This window comes from Oryx dammah, unplaced genomic scaffold (assembly GCF_014754425.2).
Source record: "Oryx dammah isolate SB20612 unplaced genomic scaffold, SCBI_Odam_1.1 HiC_scaffold_10, whole genome shotgun sequence".
In the NCBI taxonomy this organism is placed as follows: Eukaryota; Metazoa; Chordata; class Mammalia; order Artiodactyla; family Bovidae; genus Oryx; species Oryx dammah.
In genome coordinates this window covers 64,806,927-64,823,625 of record NW_024070194.1, presented here as the reverse complement: position 1 = coordinate 64,823,625, position 16,699 = coordinate 64,806,927, and the positions used below count along the sequence as shown (strand labels likewise).

Below are 16,699 nucleotides of genomic sequence, written 5' to 3'. Positions count from 1 at the left end.
GGGAAACAAAAGGGAGAAACTTTGGCACTTGAAGAAAAGTGTATTGGTCACCTGACGGTTATATTGGGACAGAGAAAATACTTGTTTCTGTTGATGATAAATAACTGACAGTTGCAAACTGTTGGACGTTTTACTGGCACTATTACGAAACTGTAATCTGCCTTTTTCAAAGCTGCAAAGCATCACTTCTTTAGTTTTTTAGCCAAAAGTGTCATATGAAATGGCCATGAAACAGGACTACCAGTAGGTTAAAATATTAGAAATGTTTGAAAGAAGTTAAAAGTTTAAAAGTTGCACGTATGCAATTCCAAAGCTGTTCCTGCTGGAACGAGGCAAATAATTCTGTTAGAAGTTCTAGTACATTAGAGAGTATTATTTAGTTACTGCTCTAGTTTTAATTTTTGAAGAGTTGTAATTGAAGAGGACAAATGAGGAGAGCTTTTTTGCATAGAAAAATTTCAAGGTTAATTACTGTCATGCAGTTACATACAGTAAGTCCCTACGTGCAAATGAGTTCTGTTTCGAGAGCACGTTTCATAAGCCAACCAAGTTAGCCTAACTACTCAACTAACACAATAGGCTATATAGGACTGTATTGTAATAGGTGTATAATACTTTTCTCATAAATGATATATTAAAAAACAAAAATTAAAAAAAATTTTAAACTCACAGTACAGTACCTTGAAAAGTATAGTGGTACCAGCTGAGCCTCTTCTGATCCCTGAGGGGGAGCAATGTGGCCTGTGATTATAATGAACATTTGGAGGGAAGTTTTCTAAACTCTCCTCAAATGGTCCTGTTTTTATTTGAGATTTTGACATTTTATTCATTATGGATTTTGACATTAATTTTGACTTTTCCCCCTCAAATTTTCATTAAAAGTGCTTATCACAACTACTGAGATTCTGCCCCCCACCCCACTTAAGTTTTGTCTCCTAGACAGGTCCCCCTTGTCTTACCCCAGTCCTGGCCCTGCTCCAGTCACAGGCTTGTAAAGACTATAATTCTTTGTTGTTTGTCATAAAGGGTGGTTATCAAAGCCAGGTAATTTGGAGGTGTAGACAAGAGATTTCACTGATATGCTGGTAAACAGATGCCTGTTTATGCTGACTTAGTGGCCAGGCAATAGCAGTTGCAAAACCCTGAAGTGAAGACAGAGCAGTGAGGTGGGCAGTGGTCAGGGCAGCAGTCTCTCCCATTAGTGGTGGAAGGAAACCTTTCAGTCTTTCAATCCTGGAAAGTAAACAGCCAAATATTGGACTAACTTAAAAATGTTATTACTTTTGAGATGGGAAATATAATGGTCTTGCTACTGAATTCCTCTTCGCAGTGAACATTTTTTTTTTAACTGGAATTTCTATGGCAAATATTTCAAGATTTACATGGATAATGCAAATCTTCCTCCAACATGACTGATGTTAAGAGAAGCATAGCCGTCTGGTTTGTTGCCTTTAACTGTAAAATTGAGCTGTTGTGCTATTTGTGATCATTTCTGAGTGATACCGTGGAGGGTCCATGGAGGAGAAGGAGGTGCAGGAGTGGGGCTGTGGTGGCTGTCTGGGCCCTGGGATTGCTGTGCTCCGTCTGTCACCAGCAGGGCCCGGGCTGGCTGTTTGCTACTGCTTGCATGGACTCAGTTGTGTCTGGGAACCTCTTCGCCGGGCAGAGGCATGCTTCTCCTTGGAGCAGTCTTGCAGGCGGTCCTGAGTGCCGACGGTATCTGTGCCAGGTGCCCAGCGCTGCTGTATAAGGCAGGGACGGGCCGCAGTGGGAGGGCCCACCAGGGCCGCAGAGCCATGCAGGGGCAGTCATGTGGCTTGCCAGCCCTCAGGCCAGCTCTGTTTTCCTCTTCCCTCCTCTGACCGTGGCACTGACTTTTTTTTTTTTTTTTAACGTGGACCATTTTTAAGGTCTTTACTGAATTGATTGCAACACTGCTTTTGTTTTATGCTTTGGTTTTTTTGGCCAGGAGGCATATGGGATCTCAGCTCGCTGACCAGGAACTGAACCTGAACCCCTTGCATTGGAAGGCAAAGTTTAACCCTGGACTGCCAGGGAAGTCCCCTGATGGTGGCGTTGACTTTGGGCAGCTGACATGTAGGATGAGTCTTCATGTTACCTGCAGCCATCACTTCAGCTTCCAGTAGCCACTGCTGGTCAGTGCTGCATGTAAAAATCCATCGCAACTGGTGAGGATGGTCTGGTGTTCAGAGGACGCAGGTTTTAGGTCGAGGAGAACTTGGCTGCTTGCTTTCGGCTCTGTGTGCTGCATTAATTGGCAGTTTTAAGGGTCTGAAATTTAGAGTGGATTTCAATTCATTTTGAAAGATGAGTGTGAGGGACAGTTCTCAGTATGTCAGCTACTGATCAAGTGGGGTCCTATCAGGGTTGATTTATCCTAAATGCAGCTGTTTGTCATATTTGTCACAGAAGCTGGTCTCAGGCTTCTGTCCTGAGCTGAGGAAGCTCTGCTGGGTCTTTGACTCTGAGCTGTGCAGATGAGAGGACTGAAGTTACTGACCAGACCTGTGGCTCTGGTTCCTCAGGAAGCTGCTCTGATGGCTCAGTGGGTAAAGAATCCGCCTGCAGTGCAGGAGACACAGGAAACTCAGGTTAGATCCCTGGGTCAGGAAGGTCTCCTGCGGGAGGAAATGGCAACCCACTCCGGTATTCTTCCCTGGAAAATCCCATGGACAGAGGAGCCTGGTTGGCTACAGCCCAAAGGGTCACAAAGAGTTGGACCGGACTGACTAAACACACACACACACACACACACACACACACACACACACGCACGCAAGGACCGTGTAGTGCTATGGTTTCCTGTACACACACACACACACACACACGAAGAAGGGCAGACAAGCGCACGCACACACACACACACAAAGACCGGGGCAGACAAGTGCTGAGGCCTGGGTGTGCGGTTTTACACACACACACACACACACACACACGAAGAAAGGGGCAGACAAGCGCACGCACACACACACACACAAAGACCGGGGCAGACAAGTGCTGAAGCCTGGGTGTGCGGTTTTACACACACACACACACACACACACACACACACACGAAGACAGGGGCAGATAAGCGCCGAGACCTGGGTGTGCGGTTTTACATACACACTCACACACACACACACATGGCCTGGGTGTGCGGTTTTACACACACACACACACACATATACGAAGACGGGGGCAGACAAGCGCCGAGGCCTGGGTGTGCGGTTTTGCTTGGCTTCTGGTCCTTTTTGTGTGCATGTCCTGGAACCCAGACGTTTCAAGAAGTTTCCTGCTTGGGAAAAAGATGTAGTGGAGAATAATGAGAAGATGATAATACACTTTAACTGAATGTCATCTAAGTCCGGGGCACTCTCCTAGACCTTTGTAACCCATGAACTAGGTGCTATCTTCACATCATACAGGAGGACCCTTGGCAGTAAATGGAGCCTGAGACTGTTCAAAATTGAACTCAAGAGTCAGCGGTTGAGGAACTTCCTTGGCGGTCCAGTAGTTAAGACTCTGTGCTCCCAATCCATGGGATGCAGGTTGGATCCCTAGTTTGGGAGCTAAGATCTCACGAGCTGGGTGGTGCAGCAAAAAAAAAAAAAAAAAAAAAAGCCAGTGATTTGAGACCCCTCCAGTGTTGTGTGCCCAGTAGATTATTGATGTATTCTTCATAAATAGACTTGTAGAGTTATTTCACATTTTAAACATTTAAGATCACTGTTGAAGTAAAAAAAAGATACATGCCAATTAATTTGTTTTTTTTTTTTTGGCTCAGAATAAAAATTCATTTCTGAGCCCTCAGGAGGAGAGGGAAGGAAAGAGAGTTTGTTGTTCATAAAATACAGAAGAGGCTGGTAGGGGAGACGTTGTGAAGCTTCTGAATAGACTGACATGAATGAGGAGGGGACCTGGGGTGACAGGTGGGAGGAGTGGGAGTGTGAGATGGGGTGGAGCCAAAAGAGCGTTCTTACAGTCCCGCCAAGAACTCATGGTAAACCTGTTTCGTTGTAACTGCAAAGGTGATTGACAGAGAAAGTTGTCTAGAACCACTGCCACCAATTCAAAAGGCTGGTGACTTTGAGGTCATAAAAGAGGATGAACCCTAATAGCACATGTATTTCCCAGGAGACAGATACACTTTTTCCTCATTTTGCGTTCAGAGCATCTGTGTCTGCTTGAATTAACTACTGTCTCCTCATCTAGGAGAGCTGTTAGGGACATCTGCCACTCAGCTTGGAGCTTTTTCCGGGGAGATCTGTCTGCTTCTCAGCTCTTGCTGCACTGGTGGTCATCTGGAGAGGACCCCTGCCCAGCCCCGCCCCCCTCCCCGCCTGCTTGCACTGGTTTCATGCTTCCTTCCCTCCTCCTTTGGGGGTGGGTGGGGTGCCTGACTCCCACCAGCTGCTCTCTTTGTGTTTTCTCTCTTGAGCTAAAGTCTCTGACATCCTCTGTGCTCTGCTTTGCCTCCTGTGAGCCCGTGGGAGGTGAGCCCTAATGGTTGCTTGCCTGTGCCCCGACTTCTACCACTGCTTACCATGGCTTGTGTTACTCAACTCCAGATTTTATTTGGGTTTCACTAGTTTTTCCATTAATGTCCCCTTTCTGTTCCATTTTAGTTAGTTGTTGACTGTATATTAATAAAACCTTGTGTTTCAGTGCTTAGTTGTTTTATTTAAGGGGATGGTGGTATGGAGAGAAACCTTCTCTTGGGTGTCATCTTTCCTCACTGCCTCTGGTCGGTATTTTGTTCAGATACATCATCCATAGCCTTTCACTGAACACCCTCATTTGTGTTTGGTCTGGTTTATGTTTTGTAGTAGTGTATTCTTTAAACACTTTATATTTACAAGTAAAATTAGCAATATTTTGTATGAAGTGGCAACATACTTCCCTGCATTTTAATGAGGTTTGAATACCCAGTAGTTTTGTGTGCCGTGGAGCTGATTAAAAGTGGGATTTTATCAATATTTTGTAACAATTTATAAGGAAGAAGAATCTGAAAGAGAATGTGTGTGTATATATATATATAATTACTGAATCACAGTGCTCTACACCTGAAACTAACACAACATTGTAAATCAACTATACTTAAAAGAAAAAAATCTAGGATTCTATTTGTATGATGGATGAGTCTAGTGCCAGCTTTTCCAGGACCAGTGGTACTTGTAAAAGTGTGATTGTTATGTCCAGCTAGCTAATAAAGGTATTTTCCTTGAAATTATAGATGCAGGCATCATGCAGGATAGTTCATCTGGGAGAGGGAGGGGAGTTTGTTTCTTAGTAGGTTAAAACTGCCATTAAAAAAAAAAGAAAATAGTTGAGGACATTGCGTGTAGTAAGACCCATAGCCTTTAGGGAAAATGCAGTCTTCACTTGTCCAGTGAGAGGCCACAGCTGGTCTTGCCTCCCTCCTTGCCCTTAGCCCAGGCATGTACCCTGGCCCAGGCTTCTGCGCGTGAACCCGGCACACTCATGCCCCTGTTCTCTTGAATGTGCAGCAGACTGCCTTGCTGTGGCTTTGCCTCCACAGTGATATAAGCATGCTGAGGAAGGGAATCTGCCTTTCGTCTCTCCGGCCTCGGGATAAGTGCTGCTCTGGGGTGTTTGTGGCAGACTCTTTTCCGTTCCTTGTTTGGGCCAAGATTAAGGGCATGACTTCACCTGTCCTTGAGGCTCAATATAGCCAAGTACCTAGAAGGGCTTTCTATTTGGGCCTATTGTGACTGCCGAAATAGGAACTCCTCCTTGCCTGACTGCGTAATCACAGAATAAACTTTGGCTTCTGTTAAAAAATGAAAGGGAAATTGTACGAATGAGATACCTTTGACCTCACAACTGTTAGCTCAGCCACCTAAATACACAGTGAGTCCCTGGGACCAGATCCACGCCGCACACTCCCACTTCTCCCTCTGGCTCTGGTCGCTCATGTTTCTGAGCCTGGGTTTGGATACTGCGGTTCTCAGTTGAGATTGTGGAGAGTCTCAGCTATAAAAGGGGATGGAGACATGAGACTGGTTGATTCCCACATTCTGGAATGTCTAAAGTAACCTGTTTCCAACATTTCGAGATCATTCTTCAAGTTTATTCTCTGTAGTTCTCACTTTTTATTGAACATAGATAATAGTGCAAAATTAATTATCTGTCTGCCAATGTAGGAGTTTCAGAAGACTCAGGTTCAACCCCTGGCTCAGGAAGATCCCCTGGAGGAGGAAATGGCAACCCGCTCCAGTATTCTTGCCTGGGAAATCCCATGGACAGAGGAGCCTGGTGGTATACAGTCCATGAGATCGCAAAGAGTCAGACATGCCATGACATTATTTAAGTAATCTGTTTCTGTCTGGTTTCTTTTATAACACAGTTTGTTAATGAGAAAAATCAACTCTAAATTCAGTCTAACCAATCATGGACTATCAGTGCATGGGGTACACTGACTGTTCCTTAGTTTTACATTTTCATCAGGTTGCACATCCTGATGGTGTTTCCTCTAATAGCTCTTTCATTGAGTCTTTTAGATTAGAGAGAAGGGGGCTTCCCAGCTGTCTGTTTTTCAAAGAATAGTTAATAGCTGTGATTCAGTTTAGTTCAGTCGCTCCGTCGTGTCCGACTCTTTGCAACCCCATGAACCGCAGCACACCAGGCCTCCCTGTCCATCACCAACTCCCAGAGTCCACCCAAACCCATGTTCATTGAGTCGGTGATGCCATCCAACCATCTCATCCTCTGTCGTCCCCTTCTCCTCCCGCCCTCAATCTTTCCCAGCATCAGGTCTTTTCAAATGAGTCAGTTCTTCCCATCAGGTGGTCAGAGTACTAGAGTTTCAGCTTCAACATCAGTCCTTCCAATGAACACTCAGGACTGATCTCCTTTAGGATGGACTGGTTGGATCTCCTTGCAGTCCAAGGGACTCTCAAGGGTCTTCTCCAACACCACAGTTCAAAAGCATCAATTCCGTAGCAGCTGCTGCTCCTGTGCCAATAGCTGTGATTAATCTTGCAAAAACTATTCTTTTAAACATTTTTCCTTGCAAGATTATTCCTTTTCCTTTTGTTTTTACCCTGTCAATTCTGAGAAGCAGGGACCCCTGAACCTGGGGCTTATTTTGTATTATGTCTGTCTCCTTAACTTTAGTTGACTTAATTCTTTGCTCTCCTCTTGTAAATATTTGCAAATTTGTTACATATTTACTTTCCCTGTGGTTTAAGTGTTTTTTTTTTAAAGATTTTGGCAAAATGTGTGGCATGCTGAAGAATTATTGGAATAGTATTTGGGAGTTGGAAGTTTGTAGATCTTGCTCTCCAGTTAACATTTAATTTTGAGCCTTGACTTTCTCAGTTGTTATTCATGATCTACAAATTCTTTGTGTTTGCTTAAATCTTAGTGGTTTTAATGGCAAATAAAATTTGTTTTATATTCTTTTATGGCCTAAAAAGTGTTATTTTAGGAAGAACCCTAATTTATAGGACATAAAGGGTTTTTTGCGCTGCTTCTAAAAAATCTTGGTACAATAGTTCAGGCAGCAAAGTCAGCAGTTAGTGTAAAGGACTTGGGTAAAAGAACCCCTCACCAAATAAGAGTTGAGTGGAATTTATAGGGGAACTGAAGATCTCATGTTAGAATACATTTTCTTTGCATACAGCCTCAAACTCAGACCTGCTCTATAAGAGAGTTCTTGAAAGAAGATGATCAGTCATCATTTTGCATTCTGACAGTTTTCTGAATCAGAGAAAAATGATAGGCACAGAGAAAATAGTTTAAAGAAATAGCTCAAAGCATATTTTACAGATGTTTATAAATGTATGCATTCACACAGATACAAATACCTTTATGACACAGAAACCTTGCTGATGGCAATTTGTAGCTGTAAAATTCTTAACTTTGGGGTACAAAGTTGGGTAACTTACAGTGGTCGAGATGTGTAACCAGATCAAATTTCAGACTCCTGTCCCTCCCCCATTGCAATAGATCATTTCCTTTTAATTGGGAGACTGTAAAATAAACACACACATGAAACTCACTGTTGGGCTTATTAAAGAATGGCTTTGAGGACATGTGTTTATTGTGTCTCACACCACATTCATCTTGGGAATCTGCAAGGGAAACTTCTTCTTGATGACACACACCATGGTGGTTTGCCTCTTACATGTATGTACTCAGTGAGAGGGTTTCAGTCCCTCCTAGGCCAGGCTGCTGGATTTCCTCCTAAGCCAGTCTGGAGACTTCATGGAAGTCATTTTGAATACCTTTGGCTTCATTGTAGTTTTCCAAATTTGATTTCTCTACTTGTGATTTTAGATGATTAAAAACATCCTACTGCATTATGCAACTTTGTAGCTGTATGCTGCTGCTGCTGCTGCTAAGTCGCTTCAGTCGTGTCCGACTCTGTGCGACCCCGTAGACGGCAGCCCACCAGGCTCCCCCGTCCCTGGGATTCTCCAGGCAAGAACACTGGAGTGGGTTGCCACTTCCTTCTCCAATGCATGAAATTGAAATGTGAAAGTGAAGTCACTCAGTCGTGTCTGACTCTTAGCGACCCCACGGACTACAGCCTACCAGGCTCCTCCACCCATGGGATTTTCCAGGCAAGAGGACTGGAGTGGGGTGCCATTGCCTTCTCCGTTGTAGCTGTATAGTACAATCTAAAATGCAGGCTCATTGATTTCCACACATAGTTAATTTATCCATTAGAAAACAAAAAAAGATTTGGATTTTGGAGAGGGAGAGAGTCTTAAGAGTTGTGGTTGTGGATGAAATCACTTTATATCTGACTGCTTTTATATGTTGCTGGCTTTAGTTCGCTAATATTTTGTTAAGGATTTTTGTGCCTGTGTTCATGAGGGAGATAACATATATTTTAATGTCTTTGTCTGATTTTGGTATCAGGTTATGCTGACCTTTCAACATGAGTTGAAAAGTTTTCCTTCATATTCGCATAGAGAGTTTATGTAAAATTGACATTAATTCTCCCTTAAATATTTATGAGAGAATTCAGCAGTGAAACCGTTCGAATTTGGAGTTTTCTTTGTGGGAAAGTTTAAAATTATGAATCGTTTAACAGGGTTATTCAAATTTTCTATCTTTGATCTTTTGGTATCAGTTTTGGTAATTTGTGTCTTTCAAGGAATTGGTCATTTCTTCCAAGTTGTCAAATTTATCAGCATAAAGCTGCTTGTAATATTCTGTTATTAACTGTTTAATATCTAGGATTTGTAGTGATGTCCCTTTTGCATTCACAGATATAATCTGTGATTTCACTTTTTCTTTGATTAGTATAGCTAGAGGTTTATCACTTTTATTAATTTTCAAGGACCCAACCTTTGGTTTATATTCTCATTTGTCCACTTTCCATTTTATTGGTTTCTCACTTAACTTTAGTATTTCCTTTCTGCTTACTTTGGTTTAATTTGCTTGTTTGTTTTTCAAGCTTCTTAAGCTAGAACCATAGATAATTGTTTTTAGGCCTTTTTCCTTCCTTTTTAATTGGAGGATAATTGCTTTACGATATTGTGCTGGCCTCTGCCACATATCAACATGAATCAGCCACAGGTGTGTATATGTAGCCCGTCTCTCCTGAATCCCCCTCCCATCTTTCACCCCATCCCATCCCTCTAGGTTGTCACAGATCACTGGACTGAGCTCCTGTGTCACACAGCAAATTCCCACTTGCTCTCTATCTTGCCATCTACCTTTTTTTTTTCTTTTTAAAATAAGCACATAGACCTATAAATTTACCATCAAGCTTTAGCTCCAGTCCACAAATTGTGATATGTTGAATTTTTATTATTATTTGGTTCAAAATCTTTTAAATTTCCCTTAGCCTTGGGTTATTTAGAAGTATGTCCCTTAACCTTCAAATATCCAAACATTTGGAGATTTTCCAAATATCTTTATCATCGATTTGTAATTTAACTCTGCGACTAGAGAGCATGTGCTGTATTATTTCAGTCCTTTGAGATTTACTGAGGCTTGTTTGGTAATTCAGCCTGTGGTTGAATCTGGGTGAATGTTCTATGTGCACTTGAAGCTGTTTTCGCTTCTTATTTTAGCCAGAAAAGGAAAGCCAAGCTGGACTGAGAACAAAACAACATCTTTCTCCAGGCTGAGGTGTGGGAGTGATGCAGGCAGCTCTGTTCACAATGACTTTCTTGGTGTATTTTATGTGGGAGGGGATATGGGGTCCCCTCGCTGTATGATTGACCGCAAAACTGTAATAACGAAACAGGAGGCAATTGTAGTCTATAGAAGGAAGATTGCTTAATAGGTTCCTTCCTCAAATTGCAAGTTTGCTCATTCTGTGGGCAACTCAAGAAATGATAGGAATAATTCACCTTGCTGAAATTCCATTTTTTAGCAGGAGGGCTTTCATGTAATATTATACATACAACTGTCCCTCAGTATCCATGAGGGCTTAGTTCCCGGAGCTCCTCGGACACCAAGATCTGTGGATGCTCAAGTCCCTTATATCAAATGGCGTGGTATTTGTGTAACCTAAGCACATCCTCCTGTATACTTTAAATCATCTCTAGATTATTTATTAGATTACTAATACAGTGCAAATACTATGCAAATATACTGAAACAAGACAAATTCAAGTTTTGCTTGTAGACCTTTCTGGAAAAAATTTTTTCCCAAATATTTAGATAGTTGCTTGAATCCTTGGATGCAAAACCTGGGGGCACAGACAGCTTAATATACCTGTGCCAAGGATGATAATTTCATATAGGTGGATAACTCAGACTGTTTTGTTGTGAAATAACAATTTATCCACTATGCATTTCCTATTAAAATAAATACTAAAATTTGATGCCTTGAGCCTTTTCTGTCTTAACTTAGTATTCTGTAGCTAGAGTGAGGCAGCTAGGATAAGTTCTCTGGGATAGTCAGGACAGAAATGATCATCACCTCCTCTCGTAGAACTTAGATGAACAGTGGCCTCTGTCAGGTAAATAAAGCTACTTGGCAACATACATTTTGTTTTCTAGGGATGCTGACCTAACTGAATTTCACTAATCCCTAAAGAGTGAATGTTTAAAAAAGCATTTTGCTCATACTGAATTTTGATAATTTTAAATTCATGGCAAATCACAACTGCAACCAAAGATTCTACCTCAATGCTAATGTATTGTTCAGCTCCCGTTAGGGTGAATAAAGCGCAAAGGAGGCACTGGTATAAAAGTCTGATTTCAGCCACTCATAGATTTATTACCGAGTTGAAAGTTTTGAAATATTAACTATATTTTTTGGAAACCTTGGTAACATTAAATTTTCATTGCCTCTTGGTGTGTTTTCCAGGCCCAGAGTCTCACTCTCAACAGTCTGGCATTCCCACATCTGTATATGTTTGTCCAGAAGGGCATAATTTCTAAAAGATGAGCCTGAAGATTAGATCTGATACAGGCATCAGAAGTATGTCACATTTCAAAAGCCAAACCTTGGTATTTCTCTGTGCTATGAGATGCTCTGGGACTGATAACACCTATCTTGGGTCAGGATATTGCCCTGAGAATTTATTTTCTTGAACATTTTAAGAAACACACGAAAATTATTTATGAAATGCTCTTTAGTTCTGACTTAAATGATAAGACCTATTAAAATTCTGTAATACATATTGGAAAGCCCATGGTTTTGCAAAAGCGAGGCAAGGGGGATGTTGGGAGTGTTTTTTCTAAGAAGGATCCTCCCCTCTTTTTCCATCCTTTTAAATTGAATCTCTCCCTGGGGATAGATCACAGATGAGTGCACAAGCGCCAGAGTGAGCACAGTGAACTGTAGGGCTGCTGTCAGATTCCTTTCTGGCCCCTGTAGAGGGTTGTTCATTGCATAATGAATTAATTTGTTGTAACTTCCTTAGTGTGTTTTTAATTAAGTGAAGTTTTTTGTGAACATGTACTGGTCAGATTGGTGGTGATTTAGTTGCTAAGTCGTGTCCAACTCTTGTGACCCAATGGACAGTAGCCTGCCAGCCTCCTCTGTTGGGTGGAATTCTCCAGGCAAGAATACTGGAGTGGGTTGCCATTTCCTTCTCCAGTGGATCTTCCCAACCCAGGAAAAGAACCCGGGTCTCCTGCATTGGAGGCAGATTCTTTACCAACTGAGCTACTGGTCAGATTGGCTTATAGTAAACTTTCTATATTAAGTCAAGTCACACTATTTGAAGATGTTTAGCGTATATTTCACATGCAGAATATTTCAAATTCTTCCAAGAGATTTTTATTCAGAGCATTATCTTTTTTAAAAAGGTAGACTACTTTCAGCATTTGAAGATAATTCGATAATTTTGTCTAATGTGAGGATTCAGAATATTGTGTAACATATGGTGGCGCTAGTGGTAAAAAACCTGCCTGCCGATGCAGGAGACCGAAATGTAAGAGACACCGATTTGATCCCTGGGTCGGGAAGATCCCCTGGAGGAGGGCATGGAGATCCACTCCAATATTCTTGCCCGGAGAATCCCATGGACAGAGGAGCCTGGTGGGCTACAGCCCATAGGGTCGCATAGAGTTGGACACGACTGAAGTGATGTAGCACACACACGTGACAAACTAGTTTAAGCGTTACTAGGCTTCCTAAAATATGGAATCTTTGTTTGCTGCTTCTAGGTAATGAGAAAAAAATAGTTAAGTATCAAAATGGTTGTGTTCTATTGGAAAACAGAAACATTTCACTCCAGCCTGTGATGAAATCAGACTATTGGGGAACATTTGAAAACAAGCAACACTGTGACATATTTACTGTAAACTGGGTAGTGCCCGTGTGCGTGCCTAGTTGCTCAGTCGTGTCCGACTCTGTAGCCCTATGGACTGCAGCCTGCCAGGCTTCTCTGTCCACGGGATTCTCCAGGCAGGAGTACTGGAGTGGGGTGCCATTTCCTTCTCCAAAACTGGGTAGTAGCTTATTGGAAATGAATCTTTTTAAAGTGGAAAGGCACTTTTAGGTGTGTATGTTCCATTCTCTTATATTCATCTTTTAGGAGATGTTTCAAGATTGAAGAGAATTTTGCTGCTTCAGTTTCTGACTGTTGCAGTCAGTCAGTGGAAACATTTAAGATTGGGATTCGCTGGCTACTAACCTGGCTTTTTCTAATCTGTGAAGATGTTCACTAATAATACTCATTATCGGAGTCTAAGTTTTATTTGTTGTGTTCCAATCTACAGGTTTCCCAAAGGCTATTTGTATGTATTTGAAGCACTGTATACCTTTATTAAGCATTTGACAGCCAAAATGTGGGAGCGTTGTCTAAAAACTGTGCTTTATTGATGATGAGAAATTGAGGAAGACAGAATGAGGGGCTTTTCCTCTGCGTGACCCTTGCCCATGATCTATCATACACAACACACTGCTGCTCCTCCTCCTGCTAAGTCGCGTCAGTCGTGTCCGACTCTGTGCAGCCCCATGGACTGCAGCCCACCAGGCTCCTCCGTCCATGGGATTTTCCAGGCAAGAGTACTGGAGTGGGGTGCCACTGCCTTCTCCGACACAATACACTACTGAGCCTCAAATTGGTGAAATCTAATCAAATAGATGAAATAAATATGGCCTTTAAACCAGAATGCATGCAGGTGTCTGGTGTTAAGGGCTGATGTCAAATGTACCCGGTACGCAGTGGTGATGGAGGGACATGTGGTGGTGAGGTGGGGTTAATACTTCCATCATTTCCAGTAGGAAACTCACAGTTGTCAAGGACAGTGTTTAATAAGAGGGCCAGAAGAGCTTCATTCTGGCACGGGTAAAGGATCTGGGATGGAGAAAGATGTGACCAGAGGCAGAAAGAAAATCAAAAAGGCTTTGTGCTGCCCATAAGTCACTGATGAAGAGAAGAACTTGGCGATCTCTCTGGTGGCTGTGCTCAGACTTGTTCCAGTGAAATGAATTTTGACCTCTTTCCAAAATACCAGGTGGGAATTCTTTGAGCTTTCAGGCTTAAGCCTGGGAGGACAGGCCTACTTGGGGTCCCCGTGGGACTTGCCTTGCCTGCAGGTGGAGCTGGTCTAGACAGCAGGGCATTGATGACGTCTGCCACGGCCACCAGAGCAGTTGAGAAGACCCCCCATGGCCCTCACAATGCACAGCTTCTCCTGAGACCTGGGGCATCAAAGCAGGAGCAAGCCCACTCCACACGCCTGATTTTCCCCTCCAGGCTGCTGGAACCCCCATCCTACCCCCATCATTTGCTTTCTCGGTTCTTGTAGTCATGTGCGCTTGGGACTCCTGTGCCAGAGTGTTTAAGCTTGACTTCTCCCAACGAGGGACTGGCCCAGCCCACTGTGAAGGGGAATGGGTGGTCCAGTTTTTGTGGCTTACAGGAGGATATATGTTAAGGGTAGTGGGGCCCTTAGATCTTGTGCTGCTCCTCTGTGATTACAGATGGGGAAATGGCCAGAGCTTTTAATTGCCTGAGCACACACAGCTAGTTGTTGGCAAAGCAGGGACTAGGGCCGACTCCAGTCCACAGAATCTCATGGAAAGCTGCCAGCCGTCAGGGCTCAGGGATACTGTGGCCGTAAGAGAGGCCGTTCCAGGGCTGGCCTCATAGAAGATGCTGGACAGATGGAATGTTGGCCAGTCCCCTACATCTAAGAGAAATCAGCTTTTGTTTTAGGAAACCGCCAACTTCTAAGGATAAACGTAGTTATCACTAAGAGCCTTAGGAATGTTATATTACATCTGGCTCAGAGACAGTTGGCTGTTGATGGTTAAATTTAGGCCGAAATCCATGAGGAGCTAATTGATGATCTGTGCTGACCCTTAAGCTTGGATCAAATCTCAGTCTAGAGAAATTTATGCTTAGATAGTGCATCTAGCTGTTGCAGGGCTGAGGATAGGAGAACAGGGGATTTCTTTATAAACCAGGAGTGCACTTACCCAGGACAGCAGAGTCAGTCCACACCAAGGACATCATATTCTGGGTTGCACAGAACCTTTTTATTCAGTTATCACCCTTATGGGGTGGGGGGGAGTTCCCCGTGCTCATTTCAAGACCAGATGGTCTGGGTTGGGGTGTTGGGTAGCTAATTAGTAAAGCTCTGTGGGTGTTTTGGATAGTCAGGAATGAGAACTGTGTACAACCTCACTCCGTTTTGAAATAGATTGCCCTAGATATTTGCGCCCCCCAAAGGGTAGGGTTTGCAATGTACAATACCCATCCACAGTTGAGGAAGGAACCTTGGCTATAATAATAGTAACTAAACTTACTGAGCAGTGACTCCATCCCATGAGCTATTTTAACTGCTTTAAAGGTTTAGACTCCTGTAATTGTTTTAACCACTCTGTGTGTTGGGGACTCTGTTACTCTCATTTCTCTGCCGAGGAGAGTGCTGTGAGAAGAGGGTCAGGAGTTGGCTCAGTGAGGCCCAGAGCCTGGACGCTGACTCCTGGCTCTGTCGCTTGTTTGGAAGCAGCTAACCCTCCCTTCATATTGATGATCCACAGAAGCCCCTTAGCTCATGAGGCTGATTTAAAGTGTTGGCCTTTCTACTGCTTGGGCACTTGCTCCACAGCATGTCTTAGACCATGGAGGTCAGAACTCTCTGTGATGTGCAAGAGTTCTGGAAACACCTGCTGCAGTGTGGGCTTATCCCGGAGTTGTTCTGCACCATGTGTGTGTGTACACATTCTTATGTATATATATATAGATTTACCGTAGCATTTCCTGTGGCTTTCTGTGCTATGCTTACTGTAATTATAATTTTTATTTTTTAAATGTTTTTAAACAAATATTTATTGATTCGGCTGTACCCGGTCTTAGTTGTGACACACGAGATCTTTATTTTTGTTGCAGCATATGGGATCTAGTTCCCTGGACAGAAATCAAACCTGGGCCCCCTGCATTGGGAAACTGGAGTCTTAGCCACTGGACCACCAGGGAAGTCCCAGTAATCAAGTTATTTAAATAGTTTATTGAGATTAGGAACAGAGAGGTTTATTACATATAATTTAATTTTTACAAGCAATTTTAGAAAAGTACTAATAATAGAAACATTTTACTAACAAATATAGAAATGTATGAGCTTTTTTAAAAAAAATGTAGGGAACTGAAGGGAAATAAAGAGCCTTTTCTCTACCGTCATGAGACAGTGGATGGTCGTACAAGTCTTTCAACGTGGGCATGATTTGGAAGGACATTTTAATTCCATGGTGAAAGCCATAGACCTCAGTGCAGTTTCTGGATGCACTGTTCTGGGTTTCCCCTACCCTTAAAAATTGTTTTATATAGAAAAATGTTTTAAATAGTATAGGATTTATTTTGTAGCATCTTCAAATTGCCTGTTTATTTTCTCATGAACATGAGTTTATTCTAATTTCTTATTAAATTGCTCCCGTGCTAAACATGGAGTATCAGTTAAGAATGCATTTTGCTTGATTGGGGTGAAGAACTGTTTCCCTCTGCAGAGGAAAGGAACCTCTGCTCGCAGAGTGCACTCTGCTGGTGGCTCTGGGTTTTAGTAGTAGTCACAAAGCCAGCATCCTCTAAGTAATAGAAGGAATGTGGGACTTGAGAGTCAAAGGCACTTTAGCACCTACTCCCAGCAGCAGCCCTCTGCCCTCAGGCCCCTTCCTGGTCCTGTCTCCCCATCCCCGTCCTGCTTTCCCATCCCGGTCCTGCCCCCCTATCCCCGTCCTGCCCCCCGATCCCGGTCCTGCCCCCCCCATCCCCGTCCTGCCTCCCCATCCCGGTCCTGCCTCCCCATCCC

The 16,699-nt window shown here is 43.0% G+C and overlaps 1 protein-coding gene across 18 annotated transcripts in view; it reads left to right on the top strand.

Moving 5' to 3' along the window:
* The window catches only part of PARD3 (par-3 family cell polarity regulator), a 574,463-nt gene that overhangs the window by 57,449 nt on the left and 500,315 nt on the right, over positions 1-16,699 (top strand). The window lies entirely within an intron of this gene.